This window comes from Miscanthus floridulus, chromosome 4 (assembly GCF_019320115.1).
Source record: "Miscanthus floridulus cultivar M001 chromosome 4, ASM1932011v1, whole genome shotgun sequence".
Classification (NCBI taxonomy): domain Eukaryota; kingdom Viridiplantae; phylum Streptophyta; class Magnoliopsida; order Poales; family Poaceae; genus Miscanthus; species Miscanthus floridulus.
The window spans coordinates 68,640,561-68,650,386 of record NC_089583.1 but is presented as its reverse complement, the minus strand read 5'-3'; the positions used below and the strand labels follow the sequence as shown (position 1 = coordinate 68,650,386).

Here is a 9,826-nt window from a genome sequence, read left to right as displayed (position 1 = left end):
AAGAAATGGATCCACGCATGTATGTATCCCAAATCAGCGGCCTAAAGCATGGTGCGGTTGACAGGGTGTGCGTTTGTTTCTTCTGAGTCCACAGGCATCAGATAGATCGATCATCGTCAGCGTCATATATTCATCCCCTGCTCGATCGGCGGTTGGCGCTTACCAGATCCTCCATATCTCGCGCGGCTATGTTAACGATATTGACACCGACTTGAGGTCGGCAGTCGGCACCAAGCGACCAGATCGGAAGGACTGCCACCTACCAACCTTTCCCTGCCTCACCGACATGTGGGACTGGCCCCACGGCCCACGCCACGCTGGATTGACATATCTCGTCGACTGGTTTTCCTTTGATCTTTTCTTATATATAATAAAATAATGGCTGACGACCCAACACACATACTGTATGCACATGCATATATATATATATATATATATATATATATATATATATACTGTCTAATCTGCTGCAAGCCCACTGTCTGGCAACGACCCTATCAGCTTAATCTTATGTACCTGTGAAAGCGACGCCTCGCTCTCCCAATAATCACCAATCTGTTCTGTCTCCTGCTTAATAATATCTATCTATCAGCTTTTGCTAATTGTTTAGCGTTCCTTTTCTTTTATCCTCGTCCCTTCTGACAGTTTCTCTATAATAGGAGCATAGATATGCCAATGTGAGCGAGAGAGGGACATTCCGGCGCATGTTGGAGGTGTAGGCATGGCATGGATGAACTGTGCCTGAGTGTGCGTGTGTGTGTCCAACTCCTACTCCAAGGCGGAGGAGCACGTGCAGCATCCCCATCACATGCGCAATTCTGGTAGTCTGACTTTGAGACCTGAGCTGGGGCTGCCTACGCGGCACGCGCCGAGGCCGAGCAAACAACCTCGTGCTTCGCCTTCGCGGCCAGTTCTCAATCCATAACAACCCATCGTTTCTACCCCTACCCTACAGTCCTACTTCATCATATATTCAAGCAAAAGCCCGGAGCCATGTCAGGAATGCCTCGGACCTTCAACCGATCGAAGCTTATTTGTTGTGAGAGAAAAATATTATTTTATAGCTGATAAGTGAGCCTGATAAGTTTACTGTGAAAATATATTCCAACATTAATTTAATAGTACTTATTATACATCATAAATACCACTATACTTTTATATATATATATATATATATATATATATATATATATATATATATATTTGGTCAAAATATAAAAATTTGACTTTCAAAATGCGAGACGTGCATTTTATTTCGAAACGAGTACAAACTATTTGCCCATGCATCACAGCCTGACATTTCTTTTGATTGGTTTCTTTCAGGCAATGAGAGGCTTGCTGTCGGCCGGGGTGCCCATCATCCGCGACCACGCGTGGTGTTTTGGTGGACTCGGCGCACCACACACTGCAGGCATGGACAGGACAGCCGCGTGAACGAACGCCCAAGGCCAAGGACCTGCACCTGCTGATAGTGATCTACACACAATTATTATGACCGCGTCACTCGCAGCTAGTGCGGCAGTACGCGTACTACTCCCACCACCACCAGAGTTCTGTCTTTGCTTAGCCTTAACACATACGGTAAGCAAATGACTCCGCTTACTGTCACAACGTACAATGGAACATGGCCTGTCGGTGCCTCATGGCCCATTTGCGACTTTACCTACTTTGTATTGTAGGTAACAATCCACCATCAAGCGCGGCAATATGGCCTCTTCGGCTGATATTAAAGCCGGACTAGAGCTGTTTTATTGTGAGAGAAAAATACTATAGATTCTAGCTGATAAGCCGGCTGATAAGTTCAAGCGAACAGGCAGTTTATTTTCTTTTCTAACTTTTACAGCATTGTACGAGATTTGCCTAGGGTACGAGCTTTTAAAATCCGACACTATACAGAAGGGAGGAAGATTAGGCAAACATCTAGGTTTATAGGCACGTCATGCCAGTTGCTAACACTGGGTTTGAATTGTACAGTACCAAATACCCCTCTTTAACTTGCTCCGTCAAGTTACAAAAAAAACATCTAAATATAACATACCAAATGATTTTAGTTGCTTTGTGATGGTAGATTTTGCAAACTAAAAAGCTACCCATAAAAAAATAATGGCACTTTCTCCATCCTCATCAACGCTACGCAAGAAGCCGAAAGAGTGTTTTCTCATAAAAGATAACATGTTTAAACATAAACTTGAATTCAATCAATTAACAGTCTACTTTATATAAATTAATTACCTTTTTTTTCTTTATTCAATTATAAAACCATTACAAAAAGGATTTGCAATCATATGTATGGTGCTTGCAAACCACTCATCGAAGCTTCAAATCAACGTATCGAGCTATTTCCAACTTCAATATGCATAAAATGGTCCTGCTCGGCTCGCTAAAATCTGGCTGCTGCTGCTATTGCTGATTTGTTGTAGGAGAAAAACACAGTTCCTTTGCTAAAAAGTACTATTAAAGTAATGCTGAAAAACAAGAGAGAATGTTTATGAGTTTTGAATCAACACACTCAATTAGTTTTAATTTTCTGTACGAAATTTACACTAATGTGTATTTACCCATGCTTTTTGGTCATCGTAGAAAGGAAAAGACGGTAAAGAAAAACCCCACTAGTTAAACCTAGCTGCGAGTGTACCCCTTGCAATTTACCCCGGGAATTGACATCTCCCTCGCTGGAGTTGGGAGAGGGGTTTCCCTCTTTCTCTCTCCTCGTCATCCCCCGACGAAAAGCGGCCCCATCTCTCTCTCTCTCTCTCTCATCTCCTTTGTCTCTCCTCCCCTCTCCGGAGTCCGGACCGGAGCCTCCTCTCTCTACTAGACAGCGCGGGACCTAATTAGCACGAGAGGGAGAGGGAGAGGGAGGAGGGAAGCAAGCCGCGAGGTCACCGTCGCCGCCGACGCCTGCCGCGATGGCTCGCCTGTTCCGCGAGTCCCGCCGCGACTCGTCGCACTCCTCCAACGGCTTCCTCCCGCCGGCGGCAGCTTCCACCCCCTCCTCCGCCTCCGCGCTCCCCTCGCCGTTCCCGGACCTCGGGGTGGCCCTCTCCGTCGCGGACCTCCGGGAGGCCGCCTACGAGGTGCTGGTCGCGGCCTCCCGCACCACGGGCGGGAAGCCCCTCACCTACATCCGCAGTCCTCGTCGGTGGCCGCCGCGGGGCCGCCGGCGTCCCCGGCCTCCTCCTCCGCGTCCTCGGCGTCCTCCGCCTCGCTCCAGCGCTCCCTCACCTCCGCCGCCGCCAGCAAGATGAAGAAGGCGCTCGGGCTCCGCTCCTCCGCCTCATCCAAGGGCGTCGGCAGCCCCGGGAGTGGCGGGAAGGCGGCGGCCCCGCGGAGGCCCGCCACGGTTGGGGAGCTCATGCGGGTGCAGATGCGCATCTCCGAGCCCGCCGACACCAGGATCCGCAGGGGGCTCCTCCGCATCGCCGCCAGCCAGGTAGGATTTCGCGGTTTGGCTGCTGAGATTTCCGCTGGAATGCAGCTTGGGTTTCTGCTCTTTGACTGATCCTCGTTCCAATGCTGGCGTTGGTGGATTGTGGTAGTAGATCTGGAGTCGGTCAAGCGTGCCATGCTGTTCTCGGAGTTTGTTGAAGGGTCGGTTGAAAATTCAAATTTAGCTAAAAATACACCTATTTTCTTATTTTATTTAAAAATTATACTATGTCTTAGATATTTTTAGTCCAGGATTGGAATGCCGTTGCCAAACATGCGGCATTTTTATAGGGACGGGAGTGAAATGACTTCTCTCTCCCTTTTTTTGTCCGATCTTGTAATTTGGGTGTCGGCTGCAGCAGCTGTTATTAATATTTGTTGCCTTCAGATACCTAATTAAGTTTTTTTCCTAGCTGTATTGAATATAAAATTGCATCTCTCTACTTTGTAGTCACGACCTTTGTTTGTGAATTCTTACCTTGGTATAGGGTTTTCGTGATAAAGTGCCAAGATGAATTAGGAATGCACATACTCCCTCCGTTTTAATCTGTAAGTCAGTTTTAGTTTTGTCCCATGTCAAACTCGTCTAACTTTGACCAAGTTTATATAAGACATATTAACATCTACAATATCAAATAAGAGCATATATATCAAAATATATTTCATGGTCTATCTAATAAATCTTGCTTGATGATGTAGATGATTGTGCATACTAGAGAAGTTTGACTTAGGACAAAGCTAAAATAACTTACAATTTGGAATGGAGGAAGTAAATTTTTAGGACAAGACACATAATTCGCTCATCTTGATTGGACTGTGGTTTCTTTCTGTCTTTTATCTATTTTCTTTTGCAAGGGTAAAATTGGCAATTCATGTGCTGCTATACATTTGCATTGCACAACCAACACTTTCTACATTGTCCAGATTTTATTATGATTGAGCTTCTTTGGTATGAACCATATCCTGAGCTTGCTGGGTTCACATCTTGGGTTTTTTCTGTACTATCTGCAATTGTAAATGTAGCTCTATATGTTCTGACACTCCGTATACTCCCTCTGGCATCTTGGTATTTAGTGGTAGATGGTCTAGTAGGCCTTTACTCCATAATGTTGTTTAGAGTGTAACTAGTGACCCAGTTTGTTTTCATGATTGAAAGGATGATCACCAAACTTTGTATGGGCATGCCATAGTTATCACTAGATGCTTAATGGTTTAGAGTGTCAATTGTGAAATGGTCTCCAAAAGTTCTCTTGCGTCATTGTTTGCTTGGTTCATAGTAACTCATGAGTGAACGTGGGAGTACCGTACCCAGTGCAGAGAGCTCCCGCTCTGTGCGGGGTCTGGGGAAGGGTGTCAGTGGCAAGCCTTACCCTCGCCTGTGCAATGCGAGGAGACCGCGACTCGAACCCGGGACCTTCCGGTCATAGGCGGTAAGACTCTACCGCTTGCACCATGGCCCGCCCTTCAACTCATGAGTGAACGTGAATGTGGATAATTTGTAAAAGATGCAGTGACGCAGGTTCAATCAAATTTAGATAAAAACTGTAATTGTAGCGTGTTTCTGTTGAAATATCATCATCAATTTGGTGGGATTTTATGGGGTTTATTGAAGTTTTTTTTTAATACATTCTTACATTTTTCATGACACAGCTTGGCAGACGTGCAGAATCTATGGTGTTGCCCTTGGAATTCTTGCAGCAATTCAAGGCATCAGATTTCCCTGATCCTCAAGAGTATGAGGCATGGCGGAGTAGGAATCTGAAGCTCCTTGAGGCTGGTCTACTTGTTCATCCACTCGTTCCATTAAACAAATCAGACAGTTCTGTGCAACGGTTGCGGCAAATTATACGGGGTGCATATGACAGGCCACTTGAAACTGGGAAAAACTCCGAGTCAATGCAGGGCCTACGTACTTCTGTCATGTCCCTTGCTGGAAGATCTCATGATGGAACTTCTGATGGATGCCACTGGGCAGATGGCTTCCCCTTGAATCTCCATCTGTACCAAATGTTGGTAGAAGCTTGCTTTGATAATGATGAGGGAACTGTGGTCGATGAGATCGATGAGGTGATGGAGCTCTTGAAGAAGACCTGGGTTATTCTTGGAATCAATGAGTTGCTCCACAATCTTTGCTTTACTTGGGCATTGTTCAACCATTTTGTTATGTCTGGTCAAGTAGATATCGAGCTGCTTTCTGCGGCAGAGAACCAGTTAGCTGAAGTAGCTAAGGATGCCAAGACCACAAAAGATCCAAATTACTGTAAAGTATTGAGTTCAACATTAAGCTCAATAATGGGCTGGACAGAGAAAAGACTTCTGGCATATCATGAAACCTTCAATACAAGTAATATTGAGTCTATGCAAGGCATTGTCTCCATTGGAGTGTCAGCTGCAAGGGTTCTTGTTGAAGATATATCCCATGAATACCGCCGTAGAAGAAAAGAAGAGACTGATGTAGCTCGAAGCAGGGTAGAGACATACATAAGGTCTTCACTACGCACAGCTTTTGCTCAAGTAAGTCTTGTTAGTCGTAAATAGCATCCTCAATCTTTGGTTTAACATATATGAATAATAATGCTGTTTCTGTACCTCAAAATACCTATGTGCGTTTTGTTTTTGTTTTGCCACATCAATTTATTGCTCACAACCCATCCCATGTTTGGTAAAAGGAATGGCTAGCAAGTTTTAACCTGGAAATTACAGAAAATCATTTTCCTCGATCTCAAGTTATATTTGTACTTAACTGTTCTCTTTTATGCATGCTTTGAGATGCTAAGTTTCATAAAATTGATATTTTGGTATAGTGCACCAGCTCTTCTGTTATTGACGTTACTTTGACCTGTGTAGAGAATGGAAGAAGCAGATTCAAAACGATCATCAAGAAACCCTACTCCAGTTCTTTCTATCCTTGCGAAGGACATTGGTGACCTAGCTATGAAGGAGAAAAATTTGTACAGTCCAATACTGAAGACATGGCATCCCCTTGCTTCAGGCGTTGCTGTTGCAACCCTTCATTCTTGTTATGGAAATGAGCTGAAGCAGTTTCTAGCTGGGCTTACAGAGCTGACCCCTGATACAGTTCAAGTACTTAAATCAGCAGACAAATTAGAGAAGGACCTTGTTAATATTGCTGTAGAAGATTCTGTGGATAGTGATGATGGAGGCAAGTCACTAATCAGAGAGATGCCGCCATATGAAGCTGAAAATGCAATTGCTAATCTGGTGAAAGTGTGGATAAAAGAAAGAGTAGACAGACTCAAGGGATGGGTTGACCGGAATTTGAAGCAAGAGGTGCTCATTTTCTCCCTTTCACCATCAGACCTTAATTTCTCGATATAAATAGAGTCATAATTCAGTAACCAATGCCGTGTGCTGTTGTAGTTTAATTTTTTAATCCATTTTCTGTATATATCTGATCTATCTTAAACGTGCTGTAGTAGCAATGTATTATACTATTATATACTTAACTAAAGTGGACTGTTTTTTCATCTAATCCGTAATCAGTGATGTTATTTACTAAGCACACATCTCTGATGCATAATGCGTTTGCCTATTTTGTCCATGCTACTTTTCCATGTCCATCATCCATTTGCCACTCATCAATGGTTACAAACCTCTGAAGTGAGCCCCTGTGCGTTCAGTACATGATACAGAGTTCTGTTATGCCTAGCTTGAAACTTGTTTCTATGGGCTTTGCATGATTTCTGAGCCACTAAACCTGGTAAAATCTTTTATGCAGACCTGGAATCCAGGTGCCAACAGGGAGAATTTTGCTCCCTCTTCCGTGGAGATGCTTCGGGTTATTGGTGAAATGTTGGATGCATTTTTCCAATTGCCTATACCAATGCATCCAGCTCTTCTTCCTGATCTGACAGCTGGGCTCGACAGAAGCCTACAGCTTTATGTTGCTAAAGTAAAATCTGGCTGTGGTAAGTACTAGGTAAAGGTTAAGTAATTTTTGTGAATGATATTCCTTTGATGAACCTCATTTCTGCTTTTGTATCACTGAACAGGAACACGGAGTTCTTTTATGCCCCAACTACCTCCACTAACGCGATGCGAGGTTGGCTCCAAGTTATTATTCAAGAAAAAGGAGAAACCACAAAATCTGCAGGTTCGCGCATCACAAAATGGAGCAGCCAATGGCAATGATCCCTTGGGCCTTCCTCAACTCTGTGTGCGCCTGAATACGCTTCAGTACATCCGTGGTGAGCTTGAGAACCTAGAGAAGAAAATAAAAACGAGCTTGCGAAATGTCGAGTCAGCTCAGGCAGATATCACTGATGGATTGGACATCAAGTTTGAGCTTTGTCAGGCAGCCTGTCAAGAAGGCATTCAGCAGATTTGTGAGACGACTGCATATAAGGTGACGTTCTATGACTTGGGCCATGTTCTCTGGGACACCCTTTATGTTGGGGATACTGCATCAAACAGGGTGGAGGTACTGTTGAGGGAACTTGACCCTGTCCTTGAGACAATATCTGGTATGGTGCACAGCAAAGTGCGGAACCGTGCTATTACTGCACTGATGAAAGCAACTTTTGATGGTTTCTTGCTGGTGCTTCTTGCTGGTGGGCCTTTGCGTGCTTTCACTCGTCAAGACAGCCAGATAATAGAAGATGACTTCAGGGCCCTTAGAGATCTGTATTTAGCAGATGGGGATGGTTTGCCAGAGGAATTAGTTGACAAGGCATCCTCCCAGGTCAAGAATGTCCTGCCCCTCTTTCGAGCAGACTCTGAAAGCCTCATTGAACGATTCAAACGCATGATGGTTGAATCGAATCGGTCTGCGTCCAAGAACAGGTTACAAATGCCTCCAACAACAGGGCATTGGAGTCCAAATGAGCCTAACACAGTCCTGCGAGTTCTGTGCTACCGGAGTGATGAGACAGCTACAAAGTTCCTCAAGAAAACTTACAGCCTACCGAAGAAGATCTGACTTGTGGGATAGATCACAAACCATATGTACATTTTCCTGTCACTATATGCCTGTCACAATCTCTGGCTGAGGACCGAGGAAATACCCACTGTAAAGTTTCCACAGCAAAGACGCCTCGTCGAGTGATTGTGAACAAGACGGTTTATTCTGTGGTGCTGGAGAGATGTGTCTGGGTGTTTTCGGCGGTTCGTGTCATGGATAGCTTTTGGGGTGGAGGGTGGATTACTTACAGCGGGATTTGTTCATTATATTATATATGTTTGCCTAATCCAGTTCTTTTGCTGACCTTGTGCTCGTGTAATTTGATTCATTCTAGTTTGCAACAGCTATACCCAGCGTGTGAATAAGTTGTGTGCTTGCGTGACACAGTCTGGTGCTTTTGATGTGACAATATGAGGGGCATCTGTATATTTTTACTGCATCATGCACTCTCCAGTACTTTTACAGCTTTCTCCACCATATCCTTGTTGGATCTGTTCTTCACAATTCAATCGATCGTGTTCAAAGGATGCTGCATCCCAGTGTCATGTACTCCGTAATCTGTAACGAGTGTTGTTTGGTTATGCAACTATTTCATGTCAATGTTTCCACAGTGGAAATATTCGCTGTGTTGGAAAAACATTATTCTCTAAGATCCATTTTGGATTAGCTTTTACGTGCAGCCAATCCAAGTGGAAAGTTTTATTTTAATGTTTTTAAGACTGCCGTGTTGTCAAGAGCAATGCATCATTAGCTTTGTGTCGGGTATCGATATTAGGGATACCCAAAGCAAGGATGTTAGCGCCCACGTTGATTTTTCCAGATAGCTTGAGACATATTAAAAGGTCTCGTCTGACCCCAAGGCCGCGGGCTCCGTCTCGCTCGACCTTGAGGCCGCGGGCTCTGTCTCGCCCGACACCAAAGACGTGGTTTTCGTCTCGTCCAAGGCCGCGGGCTCCGTCTCGCCCGACCTCGAGGCTACGGGCTCCGTCTTGTCCGACCTCGAGGCCACGGGCTCCGTCTCGCCTGACCCTAAGGACGCTGTTTCCATCTCGTCCAAGATCGCGGGCTCCGTCTCGTCTAACCCAAGGAAGCGGTTTTCGTCTCGCCCAAGGTCGCGGGCTCCGTCTCGCCCGACCTCGAGGACGTGGGTTCCGTCACGTCCGACGGGGACCCATACCGCCGCCAACCATTCCAGGTCCAAGCGTATGGGCCTGGGTTAAAACTCTGACGCCAGGAAAGAGGCTGGCACGCCTCGATGTAACCCGTGGCCATGACGGGCCATAACTAGGGATTTACATCAAGAACAGTGTCGGGCGTGCCGGTGCTGTTCTGCCTAATCCTCGTACGGACGCTGACAGGCGCGTCAGTTCACCACGACGTCCGCCTGGACGGAGTGGAACGCCATGACCGGCAGATGACGTCTGCGCATGGCGCCAGTGACGAATAGGGCCGCGACATGGAGCCGTCCCTATTGAC

General features: G+C 45.5%; 1 pseudogene; it reads left to right on the top strand.

The window, feature by feature from the left end:
* Positions 1-2,723: 2,723 nt before the first annotated feature.
* LOC136549768 (protein unc-13 homolog) lies at positions 2,724-8,796 on the top strand (annotated as a pseudogene).
* Positions 8,797-9,826: the final 1,030 nt, after the last annotated feature.